The 24,031-nt window shown below is 39.3% G+C and overlaps 1 protein-coding gene across 1 annotated transcript in view; it reads left to right on the top strand.

The window, feature by feature from the left end:
• The first annotated feature begins 12,107 nt into the window (after positions 1–12,107).
• COL21A1 (collagen type XXI alpha 1 chain) overlaps positions 12,108–24,031 on the top strand; it is a 98,045-nt gene continuing 86,121 nt past the window's right edge. The window contains exon 1 of the mRNA XM_063389396.1: positions 12,108–12,227. The gene's annotated coding sequence lies outside the window, so the exon portion shown is untranslated. The remainder of the gene's footprint in view (positions 12,228–24,031) is intronic.

Genomic DNA, 24,031 nt, shown 5'->3' with positions numbered 1-24,031 from the left:
CTTTACCCTTGCTTTCTGTAATAAGGAAAATTAAATCTAAGACTATCTACACTCAGCTGCTGGGATGGAAATATTTTTATTCATGGAACACATAGGATAATCTTTATTATCCTCTGTACTATTTTTGGTTTTTTCTCCCCTTACTATTTAAACAAACAGCAGAAACTCAAGGCAAAATTTAGCTAAACTGAAATTGCCATTAATTTATACAAAAATTGAACTGAGTACTCATGGGCTACTGCTATCAGCCCAGGAGAAATTTTATGCTTAGGGACTTTGTATGATGCTGACATGAGCTTTGGACATGCAGTGGCTTACAAAACTGCTTCTAGTAACTTGAGTGTATACATTTTCCAAGGAAACAGTCTGGTTTTTCCGAATAAAAGATGCTGAGTGGAAGGACATACTGGAATCAGAGAAAAAAGCCAGGGTGTGGGAAATGTTAACTCACAGAGCAGTTGAGTAATGCCAGCTGGTCCCTGTTCCACTCCCCACTGACCTTTCTGGAAATGAACCCTGGCATGACTCACACTGCAGTCCCACCTCCACACCTTGTCTGCCCTCCCTCCCCTTGGGGCAGCTGAGAGCTTGCAATGGCAGTCACCCTCATATGGCTCATTCATAACAGCAATTTGATGTTTGGGCTTGGGGTTTTTTCAGCTCCTGTGCATAACATCCCTTTCTGTTCCTTGGGTTAAAGTAGAATTCAGTGTAACGTGATGTAAAACTGTTCCCTTTCAAAAAGAAGCAAATTTTTCCTTATTTTTCCTTTTCTGCCGTAAGGTTCATCTCAACACTTCTTTTTAATAATTTCTTCAACTGAGTTTTCTCAACTACCATCCTTTTAATTATTTGATAGTAGTTTAATGTGGTATATGTATTACCAAGGAAAACCAGCTCAGTATCACACAGCACATGATCTACCACCTTTTTCTCATATGTCAAAGGACAATAAACAGTGATGACTGCAAGAATATTATCTATTTATCCTGAAGGAAATTATTAGTCTTGCTTCACTTCCTAGGTTTCCAGAAATCAAGTTCCCAAAGACACTGGGATCAGATTCATGTGAGAGACACAATTTTATTGCGCCAGTTTATTGCTGAACCTTGTGTAATAACAGAATGGACTTGATTATACTTTAAGCAGTAGCACTTGAAACTACAAAACTGGAAAGACAATTCATGCCTGTTCCCTGAACCCCTCAGGATCCAGCAGACTTGAAAAGGAGTCAGAAAATCATTGAGCCATTTCAGTGAGCCACTGGGGAGCAAGACAAGCCTTGCAGAGAGGCACCATGCCATTTCAGGAGTCTATAGCTCCTCCAACGCAATTCCATTTCATGTCCTTCTTTCTGATATTTTCCTCTATCTTCCCCTCATGTTTTCCTTGGTTTTCTGGCTCTATCTCATATTTTAGCTCTTGAAATGGAAGGGGGAATAATCCATTTACTTAGTGGCAATTTGTATGTGTTAGGCAGACTGAAAGGGAAAAAAAAATGTTATTTCTGGAGGTGCCAGAAGTCTGATATCCTGGAGTTCTTCCAGGTATCTGTGTTAAAAACACCCATTGAATCTTAGGCTTGCCGTGAGCATTTGTGATTAACTGAAATTTATAACACCCTTTCAAAAAAGTCTCCCTTATCTATTTTTAATGACAGTCTTATTCCTGTTTCTTGCACTTTGACAGCTGTCTTTATTACATTAGTTGACAGATTGTTAAGAATAGAAGTATTCAGTGTAAAATTAACTTCCAGTGCCTGTTTCTTGGAGTTAGCAAGACGAGTGTAATAAAAACTGTGTGCTTAATATGTTGTATTAGAATAATGGAATATGAATAAAAAGCCTGTTTCTCTTCTAAAATCTTCTACTGTAACATAATGCAAATCTTGAATAATCCCAGAACTCTTATGTGTTGTAGTCAAAATCATGAATTGTATTTTATTTGCTATAAATTTATCAGTGTATATCAATTTTCAGTAGAAAGTATATAAATAATTTGATCGATTGTAGAATATGATGGGAGTACTTTTCACAAACTTCTATTATATTTTAGTAATTATAAAGCTTTTATATGGAAGGTTAGAACACGAACCAGGCAGTTTACTTAAGTAGCAATGCTTAACATTGTTTTCTCATTTGCTCATAACTTACATGTATTTTGAAAAATAACTGAACTAAGGCAAAACCAGGAAAATAATACACACAGAACAGAAGAGAAAAAACAAAACAAATGATGGAGTGGGAGGAAAGAAAGATGAACTTTTGTTTAAACACTATTAATAGGGAAAAGGATCCCACTTTCTGAAATTCTAGCCCTAAGGAAACCTATTGCAGTTCTGTCACTGATTTTCATCCATGTAAATTCTACATCTAGAATAAATTTCTAGTATTGACTAGGCTATAGTACAGGTGCAATATTTTGTGATATGTGACTTTACCTTTACTCACTTTGGCTTCTGTATGTTTAATGACAGTGGTACATAGATCATGATAAAAACTGAAATATTATGAATTCTTAATTAACATGATGAAAAAGTTGCTCTTGAAATGCAAACAAGAATTATTTGTTTGATATTTGCAAAGGGACATGGCAAATGGAACTGTTATATTTAAAACTGGGTAACTGAAAAAATATTGAAGCTCTTTGAAGTGAAAAGTGAATAATAGTGGGAATAACACAAAATGGAAAAAAAAAGGATAAGAAGAAAAATATTTTAAAAACATTGACAAATAAAGTTGATAAGATATTGCCATGATAAAATGGGCCTTATTGTTTGACAGCTTTAAGAGTAAATTAGTGAAACACCTGGATGAAATGATTCAGGATGACTATGACTTAATGATTATTTTTCCCCTGCTTATGATTCCTTCAGCTTACCTCAAGTTATCTTTTTTTTAGGTATTAACAGTAATAGTTGACTTTTTAAATTGACTTTCACTAGCTGTTCTAATAATTAAATAAATAATTTCATAATTTATTAAATTATATAATTATATTACATATTTATTTAATTATAATAATAAATTTAATAATTTATTTTTCAAACTCATTTTTTCCTGATCTGTTTAGGAATCTCTGTTGCATGCATCTGACATTGTCCTAGGTTACAATGTCAGATGTGCCCAAAGTATGTATCCTATCACCCTCTTCACCAGCTGTTGGAACCAGGTGGGGCAGTGTTTCCCTTGGCTCTCCCTCTGGACTATCTTCTGTTACTGGGCCATCAAGGCCTTGCCCATGACTCACAGGTAACTCCCTCTGGGAGCCATCTCTGTTTAATGGGCAATCAAGGACCCACTGCAGGACTCATAGAATGAGATCAGCCCATTGTGAGATGCTCTGCCCAGGGGAGGAGCCAAGCATTCCCACCTGGATATAATCTGGGATTTGGGACAGCACAGGAGGCCTCACCCACTGGATTACCAGAGGACAAGAGCTACTAAACCTTTCTGCAGGATCACTGCTTCAAGACTGCTCCATTTGGACTGCTACCACCACCCGAACTGACAGGGTGGCAGGTTGTATTCTGACTCTGTCAGTAGTCTTTTGTACTTTTGCTTTTATTTTATTTTATTTTACTTTTTTTCCCTCCTATTAAATTGTATTTCTGATTTGGGGTCTCTCACTGCTTTTGCTTCCAAACCAGCAGAGACACATGCCATCAGTCATCTGCCCAGTCAGGTTCAGCATTTGATTACAGGCTTAGCCCGTGATTGGACTCAGACTGATGGGATCTAGCCTAAAATTGTTTGAATGTTTCCACTTGCTTTCTGGACTTTAAAGGAGGCAGAGCACCACTGCTCAGGTAGTACGTCTGATTTGGTCAGCTGAAAGCCTTCTGGAGTGTTCCTGAAAATCCACTTTACAAAGTGTGATTCTTAGAAGTCATCCCAAGCTAGGGACGAAGTTACTCCCATTAGATCTGCAGCCAAATTAAAATAATTAACCGCTGTTCACTTTCCATCATTGTGGTGTTATTTGGATGCATATTTAGGCATCTTGTGAATTCACAAGTATCCTAGCAGTCACTCTGAATTCTGTGCTCCATGTATCTGTTAGTTCTGTATTCAGTAAGTAAATTTATGAGAAAAATGGAGCATCTCCATAATAATCAAACCAATGAATTTTTGTAGTTCTCTAATTCTCTAATTTGTTTTCAACTGTTTTTGTTCTGTGTCAGTTGAGCTTGACAATTTTGTGTTTTCCAAAGAACATCTTTACTAGAAAAGTTTGACTTATCAGAGGTATATGATGAGTAGCTGGAATGAGTCAGACATGGCATAATTTAGAAGTAATTGGCTTCTTCAGGATTAATCTTTTGACTATTTCTCTGTCTAGAAGAGTAGCTTGTATTTCCTGCTCTCTAAAAAAGTTTTATGTCCTCTCACTATGCCCTCCTCACATATATAGAAACTTTCCGTTATTTTACTTTCCATGTTTTTGGACACAAGGCTCCAGCCCCCCATCACTGCCTTTTTATCTGAGGAAAACTGTGTGATTCTTTGTAAATGAGCATTATTTCTCACAAATTTAAACCCTGGCTCTTAAAAAGATTTGGAGTACTTTCCATTTCTACCAGATGTTCCACCCATGTTTAATGGGAACAGATGAAGTCATTTAAGGATGTAAGGATTTTTTTTGATCCTTGGAACTTGGGTTATACTCTTCACAAACATCTGAAATATCCCTGGTGCATTCAAGAGTCTAAATGGAATTCTGCATCACTGAAGCAATCCACAGGTTATCACAACACATGTTATTTCCCCTTCCATGTCTCTATGATAATTCAACTTGAAGGACAACATTATATTCAATAAGTTAAAATTGTAAATATATTCTGTTTCTTATCTTTTTTTCCAAAGTATCTCTTGTATAATAAGGTAGATGATCTTCGTCTTTTTGTGAATGAAGACTTTTGTAAGCAGAAATCTTTATGTACCTTCATCTCTTTATTAGATGTTTGATACTGTTATAAGTGTGGAAGATGGTGGTAATCACTGCTTCAAGCCATCTTTTAACATGAAATCAAATTTCTTTTTTATTACTGTGTGATGTGCTAGATGATCCAGTGGGAGAGGGGCTGCTTTGTTTCAGCAATATTGCATAAGTTATACTTTACTGATGCTTCTCATCATATGTCCCCACCTCTTCATTTTACCTGGAGGAGACCAGAAACAAAGTAATTGCTCTATTAATTTCCTTTCACTGTTTTCTATGGATATTTCTGTTGAGTTGTTTCCTAGATTTTTTTTTTATTCTGGTGCTGCTTTTGGGTTCTATTTTTTTAAGAAGCTCTGAAATACCAACAGTGTTGTACGCTGTCCTCATAATGCCTTTTTCTTTAGCTTCACTTACTTCTGGTCGTTCCTTTCCCTTGGAGTTCAATCCTTCATCTAGCTTGACTATAAATTCTGCAAAAGAGCGATCCCAGTTTCAAAGAGTAGTTTGTAATCTTACAGACGTACTTGCATGTTGATTTATTATCTTTCTAACTCTATTATGAGCCCTTGCTCAGAAAGAAGGCGAACGACAGAATGTTCTCCTGTCACCCTGCATGCAAGGCCATTGCTTCAGGTAGTCACACTTTCTTCTACTGACATTGAACACTTGAGTATTATCCTGAAACTCCCTTACTCTTTAGAGTCCTGAGGAGTCCCATGACTTGGATCAAATCCATTTCCAAAACACGTTGATTAGAAACATTAATACTATAACAGCACAAAACAGTTTACTGTGAAATAAAGCATATAAAGTAAGCTGTACTTCTTCTTTGTCAGCAGTGACAGAATAATATTCAGCACAATTTCTTCAACTCGACCACCTGACCACTTCTATTGTGTGGATCAGTAACCAGGACAACAGCTCTGCCACTACCAAGCCATAGATACCTGGAGAGAAGTGCTACAGGAAACCCAGCTGTTCTGGGGTTGACAAGTTACTTCTAAAAACTGCTGCCAGCTCTCCAATAACCCCAGAATTTCTTTTCCTGTAAGGTTGCAATCATCAGCATAGTTTGTTCTACTGTCAGAGGTCTCTGAAGTCTACTGCACCTCTACCACATGGGTTGGAGCCAGCTAAGAAACATTTTCTCAATTAGCTGGCCAGTGACATTTTTGTGAAACTCTGCACCTTAAGTCCTTCAGTATTTTCTGATTACATTGACAATCACTCAGGTTTTGCTTCTGGAAAAAAATTCTTCCATGAAGATTCCATGCAGTTTCTCCTCACTATTTGCTACTCTTGATAATTGTTTTTGCACTGTATTCTCTTTCTTCATCAGGAACCATTTATAAAATGACTTTTCCACTCAGGCTTCAAAGTTCATCTCTTGAGCAGACTCTTGCAGGAATTGCCCAATCAGCTGCTGCCTTCCTGTGCCTCTGGTCTTCTGCTGGCAGTAACGATGGCAAGCCAGGCAATTATTAAAGTCACAGCCTTTCCATATTCAGAATCATCTGTTAATGAAGAGCAAAAAAGAACTGATATTTAAACACAATTCTAATGTACATTACTACCTAAAGGCTGTTTATTGTTTCAGTTCTTGGATGTGCTAGATTAGAGATCCTAGGCTTGCCTGATGTCTGCTTCTTTTTTGTGCAGAAGTCACTAGCTATGATTGTTGGGAACAGTTGGCAGGGCAGCCTTTTGAGGCAGGACTAGATTTTTGTTTTCTTCCAGTTATATCCAAAGCAATAACAATGAAACCACTGATAAAATGAAGTACTTCTCTATAGAGGTGCTTCCCAGAATAATTATTACATAACTCGCAAGGTCAAAATCAGATTATTGGAGCTGCATGTTATCAAGCTGCTGTACGATAATGATCTCATCACAGAAAACGTCTTGAGTGTTAGCCAGTGTAAATATATTTAAAACAACTTTTGTCTACAGCACTTCCAAATTCAGTTCTGAGCTGATCAGTATGGATTATATTAATTCACAAGAGAAGAAAATAGCTCATGATGTGGTTTATAAGATACCTTAGTTACAGGACAGCTGTTGAATTAGCAAGTTCTCTCACACAGGGCACAAGAGTACTTATAGCTTTTTTTTTTTTTTTTTTCCTCCTCATGGTAAATCAGTGATTTTATCCAGGTGAAGTTTCTGTACAATCCAGCTAAATGAAAATCATATAGTGGGAACAGATTCTGTATCTTGAGTCACGCTCAGTCTGGCACTCTGAAAATCATAGAATGGTTTGAATTGAATGGGAAGGCACCTGAATCATCTTGTTCCAACCCTCCTGCCATGGCAGAGACACTTTCCATCAGACTGGGTCACTCAGAACCCCATCCAGTCTGGCCTGGAACCCTTCCAGGAATGGGGCATTCACAGCCTCTCTGGGCAACCTGTTCCAGTGTCTCACTATCCTCACACTGTAGTATTTCTTCCTAATATCTAACCTATATCTAATGTAGTATCTATCTAACCTCTATTAGATTAAGGTCCAAAAAAAGGTCTAAAGGTGCCGAAGTGCCTATTGAACCAGTATAGTGAACCAGTGCAGTGAAAGAAATGGGGAGCCTCTAATTTTTGTTTATTTGAATGCATAGAAACCTGTAATATTTCTGTAAAATCTTACAAGACAAGAAATGTCTATTTTCCAAGTTTAGAAGTTTGTGGTTTTTAAATACTCTTGTCTTCTGTGTTAATGACTTGTAACCAAAAATCAAATGCCCTACCCTTTTTTTAAAGACCTATTTCATTCATGAGAGCTACTGACATTATGTAATTTCATTCCAGATTTGTATAAAGGCCTAGTCACAAAGTTCATGGAGTACTCTCTGCTCAGTGTTTACACAAAGAGACAGAGTTCTGAAAGTGGACAACCAATTTCAGTGTTTGTATCACTAGCCTGGAGTAGAGTAGTGTCTACATTAGCACTAGCATCATTAAATGGCAAAGAGCTGTCACTTAAACTGTGGAAATACCACTTTTCAATCATGCTTTTTTTAAGCAATGGCTTAAATGACAGGGATTGTGGAAACTTCTGTTTTGCAAATCCTGGTCTCCAGCTGCTATTTTCCAGTTGTTTCCTCTCATGCATTAGCTCCAGTTTCTCTTTTACCAGCCCCAGTCCTTGCTCACCATAACAATGCAGAATTCATTTCAGAATCTTGACTATGTCACTATGGTAAACCAAAGCATGTTTATTGGAGAAGTGATGGAAAATACAAAAAACTTTGGTTTGCTGTAAGTTTGTTGAATTTCTGTCCCTAAAAATAAAACCTGCTCTTGTGGAGATGATTTAAGAATGTGACGTGGTTGCTGACAGCATAATTAAGTAAACATCTTGCACTACTAGCTTTCTAAAGCTTAAATTCGAAGTGGTGTGATTACTATAGAACCTGTATTTATTAGCATTTCCTACTGAGGTGGTGCATCTGTCCCCTTTCTGTGCTGTCGTTTTATATTAAATCTGTTTTTGCTGATTCCTTTGCTGGTGATTCTTTAAGCAACCTTAAAACACTCATTGGTGTAAAGCTTGACATTGTCTAGACTGCAATCTCATTAGGGTGTCACCCTGGTGTCCTAAACATAGCCTAATCTCTTTCTATCTTTTGCCATTCCCAGGCCAACACATGATTACCAGAGCTGTAAGTACGCTTTATGTATGGGATGTCTGCTGAGGCGTATAGAAGTGTTGCTGCTTACCAGAGTGGGTTTGATCCCATGAGAATTATCTGTCATGCACAGGTGTAAATTGAGCTGGCTCAGTGTCTACATTTATCTTTGAGTTTACTTGTTCCTAGCTGACTTCCTGCTATTTAGTGACTGATTGTAGGGGTGGATAATGGTAAAAATAGGCACAGAATTTCAATGACAGGCCAAACAAACCTGAGAACTAGAAACGATGTTTGAAGCTAGCAAAAAGTATTTTTAATCTTGAAGCACAGAATAGTCAGAGTTGGAAGGAATCCACACAGATTATCAAGTCCCACTCTTAAGCAAATAGCCCATACTGGGATTGAATCTGAAACCTTGGCATTATTAGAATCATTCTCTCATCAACTGATCTCAGGGTCATAGATAAGGAATATCAATGTAGCTGTCTACATTACGTAGAAATGTCACCATTTTGCATGTGATTACTAGTAACAAATATAGAAGTTATTGTAACTCAGTCAAATTACATGACCTGAGCACTATTGATTGGAAATTATCTAAATATGTGTATTTTTTTAACCATTATGCAGAACAGCATATGAATTTAAAACTTAAATTTAGATTTATATCCTTTAAAACTTCACCGAAGAAAAGAAAATGGAAAAATTAAAATTCTTGCTGAGCAAGCAAGAACAAGGTCTACAGAATGTGATGCCTGTTTCAGGAGGAGGGAAATAGACATAGAAGAATAGGTGTATGGGTTTTGAAAGGTATTTTTCTTAATCCCAGTCAGTAAAACTTGATTCTTCAATATATTTAGGTAATATCAGTGTGCGTCCTGAGAGCTTCCACAAGGAAACAATTTTCTGTCTACATAGCCTTGGCTAATGCAACTTGTTTGTAAAATAACCAGAAATTAATTTGAAACCACAGAATCCTGAGACAAAGAAAGGCATCGAGAACTTTCACAGTGTGGGAGGAGGATGACACAATTTTTGATTGCCTGAAGCTAGATAGGAATGTAGTGGAGACCTCAAAATGACTAATTTGGATGCAATTTGTGCTTAGATTTTAGAATGACATTTAATTTCATTTTTGCATGCCCTCACTGGACACCATACTGTTTTATGTTTTACACAAGAACATTTTATCCCTTCTTCAGACTCATTATTTAGGAAATAGCATCAAATGCTATTGACATTTAAACAGCTAAAATTCACCATTTTAATAATTTAATAGTGGGAAAACTTAAATGGGTGAATAAACATAGTGGCTACACAATGATCTACTGGGGACTGTGTTCACATCCATTTTTAGCATCACCTCTTCCACCATGACAAGGATAGTGGCTAGCAACACTTCTATTCCATTTTTTTAGCTGTAAGTTAAACAAAAGAATTTTTTTGTGAAGCCTGGGAGATCACTGGTAGATTTAAGTCACAAGACCACTTCTTTATTACTACAATATTCCAGACTTGACTGTAGATTTGGTCAGAGGCAAAGTTTACACAAACAGTGTTAAAATGTTTCTGCAGTCATTCATAGGAGTTACAGTGGTTAGAGTATCATCAAAGTTTGTAAATGATTCGTGTTTAAGGAGTTACAATACACTGGCCATGAATGGTAGGAAAATTTTCATGTTATAAACAGAAATATCATCATTGTATAAACAATGGCCAGAGGTGCTGCACTTCAAAAAATACTGATTCTGTCAGATTTAAACCCTCTTAGATTTGATATTTGCTATTATGTACTCTGCCCATGGTATAGTTATCAAGATTTTTCATGAACTCTTTTAGCTAAAATAGGTATTGTCTACTCCAGTTCATTTGCCAAGTTTCCTAAACATCCATCTTCTAGAGGCTCTTCTTTTAAATTGGGAAAAAATATACAGAAAACACACATATGTGCGTGTGTTCAAACAGATATATATATACACACACATATGTATGAGCAAATTCACTGACAACAAACTGCATCATCATACAGTGAGATATACATTTGTTTATGTCTGAGCTGCTCGGTTCCCAAACATGTGGTCAGAGGGAGGATGGGAAACTGTCAAAGATGTTCCTTTCAGGTGTCCCCAGATAGCGCCATTCTGGGATACAGTTTAGAAAGAAAAGCATCTTTTGATTCTTGCTGTGTTGGGGAAGACAGACAACAGCAGGCTTGATGTTTGAAATTTGTGTCTTATTCACACTTAACTGAGAGGTGAAAACCCTTTCCGTCAGGTGTGGAGGTGTCTATCTTATCTTTGTGTGTGAGTGGGAAACACAGACACTTCCTGCCTTGTTCATTCACAAAAATCCCCTGCTCTTCAGTGATCCTTGAAAGAGGCTACCTGTTAAAGCATACTGGGGCTGCATTTGAACCCAGACTTGTGTCCTGGATAAATAAACTTTGCAAACACAAGCTTTTACACAGGCGTGGGTATAAGGCAAGCAGGAAGCATCTGAGGGAAGAGAGTGGATGAGGTCTCTTAGCACAAAATAGATGAATTGGTCATGGGTACTGGTGTGCCCACAGTACAAATAACCCATGATGTCTTGGAAAAGGTAACAAGCCGACCCCAGACCCAGAAAATGGCAGTGGCAGAGGGGTAAGGGCCTTGAGCATGGGAGCAAGGAGCTTCTGCTTGTGACTGCTGGCATCCATAAACCACACTGGTTTCTAATGTAGTTGTCCTTTATTCACAGAGAACTAGGGAAGCTGCACTCCCTTTTGCACCTATCAGCCTCAGATCAATGTTAGCCATGCACCCAGTCTGATCAAAACTAACACTTCTGTGTTATTTACTTAATGTTTGTCTCCATATGCATTCCTTCACAGAAGGGCAAGGCCTGTGTGACACGGCTCTGATGTTTCTCCAAGAGCTTTCATGGATGTGTAGGGGCAGACATGAGGAACATCAATCACCATAAATAAATAATTAGGGAATGGCCCCAGAGACCTTAAATACTGCTTCACCTGGGCGAGGCAGGCTGGCATACCTCTTTCAGCTGTGGGGATTCTTTAAGTTTTTTGAAGGTGGTGAGGGACACCAGCTCCTGCTTTTAGTTAAAACTCCTTACACTTGAAAGTCATATGCTTATTGTCTGGTCATCCAGTTACTAAACACAAAGTGTTCCCACTAGTCTGTCTCCTGGACAGCAATCTCTGAGGCCAGGACTCAAAGCCATTCTGCCCCTTCACCTGAAGAAGTAATGATGGGCAGGAGTTCATCACCAAAGGACTTCAAACGGCTGGCCTGTCCCTCTGCTATCCACCAGCTCGCTGACAGCGATGCGGCCCGGGGTCGGGACGCAGTTCCAGACCGGGGAAAGCCTGTCCAGGCCGGGGCCGTGCGGGGCGGCGGGGGCGGCATTCGCGGGGCAGGGGCGCACGGACGGCGCGGCGGGAGCAGCGGGCGGCGGGCCCGGCGTGTCCCGAGCTGGCCCCGGGCCAGGCGGGGCCGTGCCAGAGCGCGGGGCCGGCGGGGGCGGCGCTGCCGGCGGGGCGGCTCCGCCGGGCCGGGGCTGCCGCGGGGGAGCGGGCGCAGGGCAGAGCCCGACAGAGCAGCGAGGGCGGCAGGGCGGGCACCGCGGCCGCGGAGGGTCGGCGAGGGCCGCCTGCAGGTCGGAGGGGTCCCGGGGACGCGGGGGGCGGGCGGGCTGCCCGGGGCTGCATCCCTGCGGGGCTCCATCCCTGCGGGGCTGCATTCTTGAGGGGCTGCATCCCTGCGGGGCTCCATCCCTGCGGGCTCCCCTCGCTGCAGGGGCAGCCGGGGACGGGGACAGACACGGGCCGGGCGCGGGCAGGTGCAGCCCTCGGGGCGGCCTCGGGTAGCCGGCCGTGGGCACCGTGGAGCCGGGGGGCTGAGATAAGGAAACTTGTGCCTTCTTCTTAACAGGGAGCTGACAGTGAAACTGATGCGGGCTTGGAGTTTTTTTTTTCTTTCTTTCCAACGTGACTGAGGTTCGTGCAGCAGGTTGGACTAGCATGACACCCTCGCTTAGTTTATTGGCAGGAGATGAAATCATTTATGCCTGCTATGTCCTTCTGTGCCATCCAGAAACCTGCTTTATGCTTGCACTGTAACCTGCACCGGGTTGCTAGTTAACTTCTTTATTAGGTTGTGGCATGAAAGTACAGAGTTTACAAGACTTTACTACTTTAGTAAAGTAGAAGGATTCATAATAACTGCAATTACACTTGTTTCTGTACCTGAAAAGAAAAAATTGCTCTGTGGGCCACTTCTGAATATTGCTGTTTAGATGTGTAATGCTTAGATGCACATGGTATTTAGGATCTGGTCTTCAAGGATTAAAAGGCTGGGAAACCAGTCCATTGGTTGATTCTGAGTATCAGGAAAGCTTTTGGGAAGTTTTCCCCAAACCTTATGGATTGTGGTTATTATATATACCACTCAAATATTTTTTTTCAAATACATAATACTGAACTAAAGGATGAGCACAAAATATTTCTTTGAAGAATCGTGCTAAATAATTTCCTTAGGACATTTAGTTTTCAGCATGAAGACTTTGGCAGGCTACAACATCTTAAAGATGTGCAAAATCAAAACAAATTTCATTTGGGGATGCATAACAGGATTGTTGCAGATGTATGATGACATATCTTGGTAGTTGTGACTTTGGGGTTTGTATCTGGTGTCAGTTCTGTCTGGGATTCTGGACACCAAAGTTCCAGGAGAGTCTTACCAGTTCAGCAGGAGATGAGTTGCAAAGCTGGTCAGAGATATAGAAAGTGTAGTCTTTGGGAAAACGGTGAAAGAACTGGAATGTTGCAGTCTAGGGAAGCAAAACTGATGAGAGATGTGATAACAATCTAACTGTGTAATTGGTTGCTGCAGATGGGAAGCAAACTCTTCTCCACATCCTGGGAGACATGACAAGAGCCAGCTTGCTGAGCTGCTGCAGGAGAGATTAGGTTAAATTGGTAGGGAAAGTCCTGTCTAACTGTAGAGGTAATGGAGCATTTAATGTCCAGCCAATCACCAGAAATCCTTAAGACAAAAGTGATGCTGTCTTCCTGTTGTCAGACACTAAATGGGCCTCTCCAGGTCCATTAAAGGTTCCAGGGGTGGCAGAGGCAACTAGGAAGCCAGCCTGTGAACTCATACACTCTTGATGATGATCATGCATATCAAGGAACTAACTCAATGAGGTAAATAAGGCTCAGTGATCCATTTAGGGCATGGGTTGGACTCGATGATCTTGAAGATCTTGTCCAACCTAGTGATTCTGTGATTTGTAATATTTCACTCACATGCCTAACTTTTATACCAGTTCTTGTGATTTTTCGCCCTTCTGCTCAAACTGCATTTGCCATTGAAATCTAAGAGCAATGTGTGGTCTGCTGATGAACATCACATCTTGGTTTGGTACCATCACAGCCAGTAAATTGACTTACTGGTAAATGTTAGGAAATTTCAGCTTAGTTTTGAAGTACAGTTCTGCAAAGCCAATCACATAGTTTCCTTCAAGTCCTCAGTAATTAGCAGAGTGTCTCAGGAAGTGCATGAGGCAGAACTGCTTTTGTTTAATGAATGTCTGTATTGGCTATGATTATCATTGTGGAAAGTACTCACAATATAATTCAATTCTTAAACATACTTTGAAATTTATAGTTTGTCCTACTACAGTTTAACAAAAGTTTTGCCTGGTGCAGTTATTAGCCAAACTAATTACAGAAATAGCTGACTGAAATGAGTCTGGGTGGTTTTCTTCCATTACCTCCATTACCTAGAGGTTTTTGCTGCTTTGCTCAATATTTATTCTTTTATTGTGTTATTCTTTGTATTGTTCTTATGAATTTAAATGTTAATTATATTAAAAATTCTACCACATTCTTTGCTTCCAGAAATTAGCTTCCCAGTCCAAAAAAGGATCACTTAAGGTTTTTGAACATCCTTATTTTATCAGTGGGAACAGACGAGGTCTAACCTGGCTTTCTAGATGATTTGTTACTATTTTGTGTCCTGTGTTCTGCCCTTAGTATTTGGAGAGGCATTGATTGAAGCTGATTCAGTTTTTCCAGTGTCTCTTTATGAAAAAAAGAGACCCTTTCAATTCTCTTAGTAATCTGTTCTATTAAGATGTCTTTGTTCCTGTGTTTTTTCTCTTCTTTGAGCTGACATGACCAGAGCTGAGCCCAGTAACCCTGCTGGAGACATGCTGTTCCTGAGGCATCTTCTGCTCTTTGCTCCTCAGCTGCTTTCCATCACACCCGCAGTGGCGTGACAGGCTAGAGTTCTTGAAGTAACCAAGATGTGCCTTATAAAATGTCTTTCATTAGTTTTTTCTGCTTCGTTGCTCTGGACCCCATCAGAGTTTCTCTGAATCATCTCAAGGATGAATTTTGTCAGGGCACAGCAGTGGGGGTTCCCATGGAGGGGTGGCAGGGACGAGCCTGGCCTGTCCCACTGCCCGGGCACAGAGCAGAGTCTGGGGGCACCAGGGCAGCCCCAGCCCTGCACAGCTGGGAATGGGCAGAGCCAGGCTGGGAGCTGGGCCTGCACTGGGACCCGGCTGGATGAGGCCCATGGCCAGCCTGGGCTGGGCTGTGGCATCACTGGGACAGGGGCTGATAGCCCAGGGGGCTGACAGGGGGCCTCCAGGTGTGGGATGGACTGGTGAGGGCTTGTTGGTGCCCTGAGCCCTTGACACATTTCAGAGCTTCACTGATCCAAATTTTGTGTTGAAAGCCTGTGAAATCTACCCATTAGCACCGGTATCTGAAGTATCCGAAAATGCTGGGCTTTAGGGAGGGTGGTCCTACACAGACTGGGAGACCAACTTTGCCATCTGTCCCAGCATGACAGTCACAAAGAGACTGTCTGAGAGTTTAGCTCCCCCAGTTACACAGACTGACGTGGCCTCTAGAACTGTGCAACAGAGATGTGTGTGCTCGAGCACCCCGCTGTTCAGCAGCACTTCCCTGGCTTGCCTGTCCTGCAGGGTTTTCTGCAGGCTCTGCATTCTCTGCATGGAGAATCCAGTGGACCTCCTTGAGCGCCCGTGGGGGCAAAGCTCACATCCTTGGATTGAAGGTGGCTCCACCAGCCAGGTGTGCTTTGTAAGTAGCCAATACTACTCATCTGGAGTAAAACTTAGGGTAAGCAGAATATTGTCAAGAATATTGCTACACCATGGCAATACATATTGCTTTGTTGAGTGAAAACAACCCCATAATAATCAAGGCTTGACATTCCTTCCCTGCTTTTGCCCATGAAAATAGGCTGAGCTCTGCAAGGCTTCTGTGTTCCTTCATTTAGAACTGGTCTGGCTGTGGAGAAACACAACCTATGGTAGAAGAAAACTTAGGCCTCTGGGAGCATAGAAAAAATGTCTTGAGTGACTTTTTTTCCTCTCTCTGGTTTCTGTGGCACTGGGCTACTGTGAGACTTACAAAGGAAACTTTTCCAAGTTACTGTTAACCTGCACAGGCATTGCTTTAAAACAATGCTGATTGATTTACTCTTTGAGGGTAGATGTCAGGCACACTGTTCATGATTAACAGCAGATAGAGACCAGGGAGATGAGCACTGTTGATCATACTGAATGGAAAGGAGAGTACAAGGTAAATATGTCAACCTTTTGGAATTTTGTGTGATTCATATAATTTCAGTCTTGAGTAATTGATCTTTTTATCAGTGTGCTTCATGCTGTAGTAAAACAGGATTTAAATAGTGAGAAGTTAATAGCTGCTCTAAGTAAAACACACAGATCCTAGAAGAGACCCAGTCTCTATAACTAAGAACATGCAAAAATTGCAGGGAGGTTTGTTTGAACCTGATGTGGTGCAAAATAAAACTGTCATTCATGCCAGTGAGATTTGTGCTTTTCCTTGAATTTTCTGTCTGTTCAAAACAAGCCGGTTAAGTGTACTGTATTAGCACATAGGACATTTACATTTCCACCTTGTATATTTGTGTGACTTTAAGGTTGCTTCATAATTCAGACTTTCGTATTCCGAGATTTTTCTCAGTCCTGTTGTTAGTTGTGGCAGCTTGCTCTGAAGCTCTAGTTTGAACTAATTACAAAAAGGGGCTGGAGGCTTCTTAGTAATGACAGAAATGAATACAGATGTGGTAAAATGAGCAGGTTATGGAGATCACAGAGGGTAAGACAAGGAGGGACTGGGATGAATTGCAGGTCCTCAGGGGCAGGAAGGGTTGAGGAGTGGCTGCAAAGGCCCTTTGGCTGTGGGACTGGTGGTGGTGGGATCTTCTGGCAGCTGACAAGGGGATAGAGGCATGAGTAGGGCTCAGGGCATTTTTAGGACAGGGAAGGTTGGCAGAGATTTTTGGCAGCAGGGTCTCTTTTATTCCCTCACCCTTTCCATCCAGACCAGTTTTTCTCATTGTCTTTTTTACTGTCCCACGTTGTGGGGTGCCTTTTATCACCTTTGCAGTCATCCATTTTTACTCAATCTAACATTTTTTCTTTCCCTCGTCATTGCCCCCTGCCAATCCCTCCCAGGCTTTGGGAAATGGGCTGGGATCTCAGGATCACTTGCTCTGGCTGTCAGGAAAGTGATTATAGGAGGTATGAAGAGAGGTGAGGAGGCTGTGCAGAGGTGAAGGCAGCACTTCAGTAACCTTTTAGAGAGAGATTTACTCCTTCTGGAGTCCTGCATGACGTGAGGGATGTCTGGCAGAGAGCTCCAGCAAGTCTGCCTCACATACATACACTCAGTCTGTGTCCTCGGAGACAGTGGTACTGTGTAAATAGGTGCTAATCAGTGGTTCAGGATGTAGCTCTGCCATTCCCATCTTCTTTAGCACAGGTAAAATCTGTTGCAGAAGCGGTCTACTCGCTTACAAGTGTGCAGGTTTGTGGGTGTAAAAGGTGTTGAATGAAGAAGTGATCACTGGGTTTTTGAATGTTTTAATTAGGAAGTTAATCTTATCTGGGGAGGGCTTTAAATGTGGAATATAAGCACAGTTGTATATGTGCTGTGTGATAAAACTTGTAGAGTTTTTAAAAATATTTTTTATCTGTTGAATGTGCTAGAAGAGTATCTACCCAAGCTGTCTTTGAAAGTGAGAAACTGAGTTGTCAGAATGAAGAGTTCCCCATCTTTTGTGGTTGGAGTCTACATTAACAGTGCTATTTGATTAGCTCAGAACTATGTTGTATATTTTAAAGACCACTTACTCTACTCAAAGCTCTGTAATTTTTTTTTTGCATTTAGTCCACCTTACCAAATATACAATATTGATTTGCTTTACCTAAACTGAAAGTTCTTCTCCCTTTTGTGTAAATCTTCAGAGCCATGGTGATCATAAAACATGTCCTAACTCGCCTGAACTCATTTTTGTCCTACATCAACAGAAAATGGAAGAAAAAAAACCAGGCTCTGAGCTCTAGTTTGAAATTAAGCCAACAATTTTTAAAGCATGCCAGCTTGTATTTTCCAAAATATGTTAAAAAATCTGTATTTTCTTCATTAAGTAAAGTTAATGATTTCCAAAAGTTTTCTTTTTAGTCAGAACTGTTTCAGCATATAAAAATGAGTCCAATTAAGGTGACTTGAAGACACATAAATGAAGAGTGCTGCAGCTGGTATTACAGCAGGCCTACATTTAGGCATAGCCTTTGATAGACACTTGGGAAGTCTTGTCAAAAATACCTTGTTCTTCTTTTGGTGTCAGTAGCTAATTCCAATCCCCACCCCTTATGAGCTCCCTAATTCCACAAGAGTTTCCAGGATCATGTAACTAGAGGTCTACATTAAATATGCATAGTTGTATTAAGAGTACAATTTATAAAAGTATCAGATTATTGTGCTCAGTTTAAAATTGTGGTATAACCCTTGCTTCACTAAAGTGTACAGACTTTTGCCAGACTAGCAAAGGAGCTGCCAGCAAGCATGATGGGCTTTCTAGACTGTCAGTGTAATGCATTCATTTAGGGTAAGATGTATGAAGTGGTATGAAATTCTTTTCCTGATATTGGAAGATTCAAATTATAGGTGCAAAGTACTGCCCTCAATGTCCTCAAATGTATTATTTTTTCCCCTTAGTCTTTTAACGACCTGGATACCCTGGGTGGCTCTCTTGGAGCCGTGGTCCCAAGAGACTCCATTAGACAGAGATCTAGGCAAGGCTGTTTAAACCTCTTTAATTGCAACCTTCCTTGACCAGATCAGTTCCTCCTTACCGGCACTTGGGATCTGACCCTGGTTTTCTACTGTTTCCCCCTTCCTCACTGCACATAGAAAATATATAGTAACATTCCCAATTGATTAAAAAGGCAGAAGAGAAAATAAGCAGTGTAAGCATGACTGCAGTGTCCCGTGTGGAGAAGAGGAGGCAGACACGTCTGTGCAGTGCTTACAAGGTGGTGGAATTATGCAGAACATGGCTTGATAGAAAAAGTGGGGATGGACAAGATGGAACTGTTACTATTGTGAATTCACTCCTTTCTCAGTTCTGGGAAATGTTTCAAAAAAAGCATTCTTTGGGAAGTGGCTCTGAGATTGGACTGTATGCCCAAGGCAAAAGCCCAGGGCAAAGTTACATAATGCTGGACTTCCACTTTGTCAGAGGGTTGATTACCCATGGAAAGTGGACTTGGCTGTGGCCAGCTCTTAAATTCTTGGCCTTGATAGCACCAGACTGTAAAGAGTAAAGTAGATCACTCCTGGCAAAATGTAAGCTGAACTGAATGTCAGCGACCTGGTGAGAAGCTATGTGCCTTCTCTTCTCAAGTGGAATGGTATCTGGCCAGCTATTGCATTTTGCTTAAAAAGTTTCCATTAGGAGGGAGCAGAACTGGGTGGGTAAAAGTGATAGAACTTTTGAGATACACCATGACATTCTCTGTCAACTCACGTGACAGAACAGTGTGGAAAATACAGCCATGAACACTAGAGTTAGAGTGCAGCTCTTCGCAGCAACTTAAGTGAACCTCTATGTGGAAATATAATAATACAAAATATTTGTATATGGAAAGGAGTTTTCCAAGATAAACCCCCTAATTATCTTTCCTGCTGAAAAGAAATTGATATTCTCACCTACTGAAAAGAAGTCCTCTTTGTCTTTCAGAAACTGTCATTTCTGAATGCAGAGAAAGTGAGCATCAAATGACAAGCCTAAGCAAACCAACCAAATAAATTAAATTACTTTTGAAAAGTCTATCTGGAAGTTAACAGAGAAAGAAAAATGGGGAAATAATGGCAATTAGGACCTGGAGGCATTTTTTCTTATCTCTGAAAAGTAAAACTGAGAATTCTTCAGGTCCTACGTGGAATGACACCAGCCATGAGAAATCCCTGATTATAAGTGTATCTAAATGCTGGCAATATATTAAACTCTGAAAAATATGCCCTTGCAGTACAATAGAAGATAAACTGATAAAGGAGTTTTTTTGCCGTTTTACTACCATGGAAAAGAATAACGGGTAGGGAAGGGGAGGATGATTTGCTGAATACCAATAACAGCAAATTCTTTTTAAAGGTCCTAGACAATGGAAGTTTATGTTTGTTATTCCCTGGTGAATTTTCAATGAGGAGAAAGGAATGTAATTGTAGGCCCCTGTGATTAAGTCCATTTGCTGTGCAAAGGGGCCCACATGGCCATGGCATGCTCATGACTGGGCTGAAATGAACATTGATGAGTTTTGCCAAAAAGGGGAGGGAAGACGGAATGCAGAGGATTTCATTGAGGAGCTCAAAAGAGAGGACAGCTGCACCTAATTTTCAGAAGCACATAGTTGTCTTCGAGGAAGCTAAGCAGTACCAAGAATAAAGATTAATTCTTATTTCCTAAAGAGCAAAGGCATTCCATTTATTTTATCTGATGTTTTCTTTTCTGATCTGGATTAAAATAAGGTATCTGCCCTCAGAAGAGGTGTTTCTAGCAAAGGAGAAATTCTTCTCTGTGCATGCATAAGTATACCTACTAATTTCTCGCTGTAGTTATCAGTAGTTCACGGTTTGATGGCACCTCTCAGTAGTAAGGAAAAGACATTCAACAAGACCATCCTGGAACTGTCTAATACAGAGCATTTCCTTGAAGAAGACCCGATTTTCTCTGTTCTTCAACACTTGACCACATTTAGTTTTGGATTTGCTTCATGGTCACTGTATGGGATTTTTAAATACATCTGAGTGATACATGTCTCCTGCAGAAATACTTAGAGGATGCCTTTGAAAAGTTGGCAACTTCAGGCAATGAAATCTTGCTCAGAAATCAAAGAGCTGTGAACATTCTGTTGCATGGTGATTTCATTCTGAAAACTGCTGTATTAATACTTCAATAGAAGTCAGGCACTGATGATTGACACCTGAAGTAAATATGTGATCACTTTAAATGATTAACCTGTTTTCTTCTTTGAATAAACAGAAAGTAGTTTTTCTCTCCTGAAAATGAATAGGTCAAGATGTTGACAACATTTTGATACAAAGGAAAATATTAATAATTATTGCAACAATTGTTATGAAATACTCCAGTGTCCTTTTGTGACACAGAAATTTTCATACTTTTTTCCTGAAGCAGTTATTTTCTAGTTTTTGTTGCTTATACCTTTTTCACTATTTGATATTTTCAATCTATTTTTGTTTTCATGGAAGCTTAACAATATGACTGAAAAGAAACTGGCTTTCTGTATTTATATGTATATGCACTTTTTTCTCCTTTAATGCTACCTGAGAACCAATTGTCATGTACATAGATAGAGTTCATCTTCAACAAGTTCATTCCAAAACACACATGACAGTGTTTGATTTTAAACAGCTAAAATATAAAGCAATGTTTATGTATTATGATATAGTTGCTAGTTGTTGTGGCTAAATTATAGCTGTGTGAATGTATAATTCTCATGAATTATATATCCCAAATAAGAACCAAGAATGTAATCACACATTTTGAAATGAGACTCACAGACAAGAAAATCCATTTTAAGTAAGAGTGGATCTATTTCTTACAGTTTAAGTAAGAACATCATATGATACTATACACACCATCTTTAGCTCTTGATACTATACCAAAGATTCCTCCAAAAATACTTCTTTTTAAGGATATGATGATTATGCAAAATGAGATTGTAAATAACCATATGAAATTATTTAGCCTATTGTGTGGATTATCTAGAATTCACACACCACTTACATAATTACTGGGGTCTTAATGTACCTTCAAATACCACAATTTTTGCAGTGGCAAATATAACTTTTATAAAAATACCCTGAAAGAATTAAGTTGGCATTCTCATAGGATTCAATATTTCAGTAGTTTTGTGTTTTGTAAACATATCATAAAAATTGGAGGAATAGAATTTCAAAGAATACTTCTTTTTGTTTCTTTTACATGAAAGGCAATGTTTGGTGGAGGTTTGAGCATTGCATATCATTCTGTAACTGGAAACAGAATAGCTGATATTTAAAGTGTCGAGTTATATGATGTAACGTGTATGCTCATTTATTTTGATGACTTCCTGATCTGTTTTGTTTGCAGGCCCAGTTGTACAGACAACGCTTTGTTTATTTAAGCCTTAACACAACAAATTACAGTCCAGGTGCAGATTTTATGATCCATTGAGATCACTATTCTTTTTTTTTTTTGTTTTGAGTGGAAACTGCAGTCTATCCAGTCATTTCAAGGTGAAGAAGTCTTACTCTGCTTGTACAATAATTGGTTTTGTCTAAATCCACAGATGTTAGTTTTACAACTTGCAGGTAAATGCTATATTTATTTTTACATGTCTGTGTTAAAGTTTACATATTTTTATACTCCAGCACAGAATTTAGACAATAACATACTTTATTAAAAATTAATTTATCCAATAACATCCTTTATTAAAAATGAATTTCTCCCTTAGTATTAAATTCTGTAAAAAATTCTCTATTCTTTGGCAGAGATAAGGTAACATTATTATTGGCTTAATAATGGCCTAACTCCAGGCTACCTTCTCCACCACGAAGTTGCCCCCTGGTACAGAGGTTTCAACACCTCTTGGTTCTTTCCTCTTACCTTAGTAGAGGATATAAATACACAAATATAGCTTTATTACATTTTTGAACCTGTCTTTTTAAAACTCATGTTAATTAAGTCTACTAATTTTTTTTTTCTGTGAGAAAAACTTCATAGACCAGGTAGATCATATCAGAGACTATATTTAGAACCTCTTCACCTGGATCCACGTTGATTTCTTTTTGTGTATGTTGTCTAACATAAATTATTTATTGCTATATGTTTGATAAATTTGGTATATAACCTTTTTCTTTTGATTTTTTCCATGTGTATTAAATGGTTGTTCATGCTGCAGTCTTACTATATTTTCAACAGTTTATCAATCCCACAATTTAAAGGCTAATAGATATTTTATAATAACACTTTAGAAATTATTATGAATCTCATCATCATGGTGAAAAAATATAAACCAAGTTACTTTATGTTGGTTCTCCATAGCATAAATACAGGCACTAATGAATCTAGATTTGGGTTGTACCACAAGAACCAGCAGAACCTCATTTTGTAACTAACTGCTTTGTAACTAGTACTCATGAATTAGCAGGAGCAAAAAATGTAAAAACCTGCTACTATTACCTCCAGCATCTTTTGTGTTCTGATGAAAAATGGTCAGACTCTTGGGAATGTTGGCAGACAGTTGAGAATTGGATATAATTAAAAAGGATCCCTCCCAAAAGGGAGGCTGCAGAACACCATGGTCTGAAGGATCTGTGCTGGTAATACTCTTAAACCATGGCTTTTCATTTACTGTAGGAAATACAAATTGACATCTAACACATACATTTATCTCCATAAACCTTCTTTATATGAGGTCACTAAGACTGCATGCTTAGTGGTTTTGTCCAACTCTATAATCCTAAGCTTCCAGTGTGACAATAAACCCTAGAAACACTACAAGTGTTTGCTCTGAAATGCTGTAAGTGATGCTCAAGATGTGTTCCCTCTTGTATATAAACTCATCTTTTAAACAAACAAACAAACCAACCTGAAATCTACCACTTTTCTAAGAGCATGAGTTTGATATTAAAAGAGAAATGCTCATCTCAAGGTGAATAGCTCTGGAATATGTCTGAAAATGCATTTGGCATCTTTTGAAATGTCAAATTTCTGACACAAATTTTAACGTATTCCTTTCACTTTTTTTCTTAACTTTGTATTAAAATTTATGATAATAGAAAATCTGTGTTTTTTAAAATTTGTGCTATTCCTCTGAAAACCTGGTTATGCAAGAAAGCACGACCTGTACTTTGTTCAGGCCTGTCTGTTACCATCAATATACTGGGTAAGCAATTTGCCATAGGTCCTAGTGAGTGTGCCATGTTGCTTTATTCATCCTTTTGCAAACTACATTGGTGACATTTCTTAATGGACTCTATGGAAAATAAGTTACCCATGTCTTGTATATTTTGAGATATAGGAACTACTTCAGAAAAATTAATCTGT

This window comes from Prinia subflava, chromosome 2, assembly GCF_021018805.1.
Source record: "Prinia subflava isolate CZ2003 ecotype Zambia chromosome 2, Cam_Psub_1.2, whole genome shotgun sequence".
Classification (NCBI taxonomy): Eukaryota; Metazoa; Chordata; class Aves; order Passeriformes; family Cisticolidae; genus Prinia; species Prinia subflava.
Note: the sequence above shows the minus strand (reverse complement) of the source record. Positions and strands in the feature narration are given on the sequence as shown.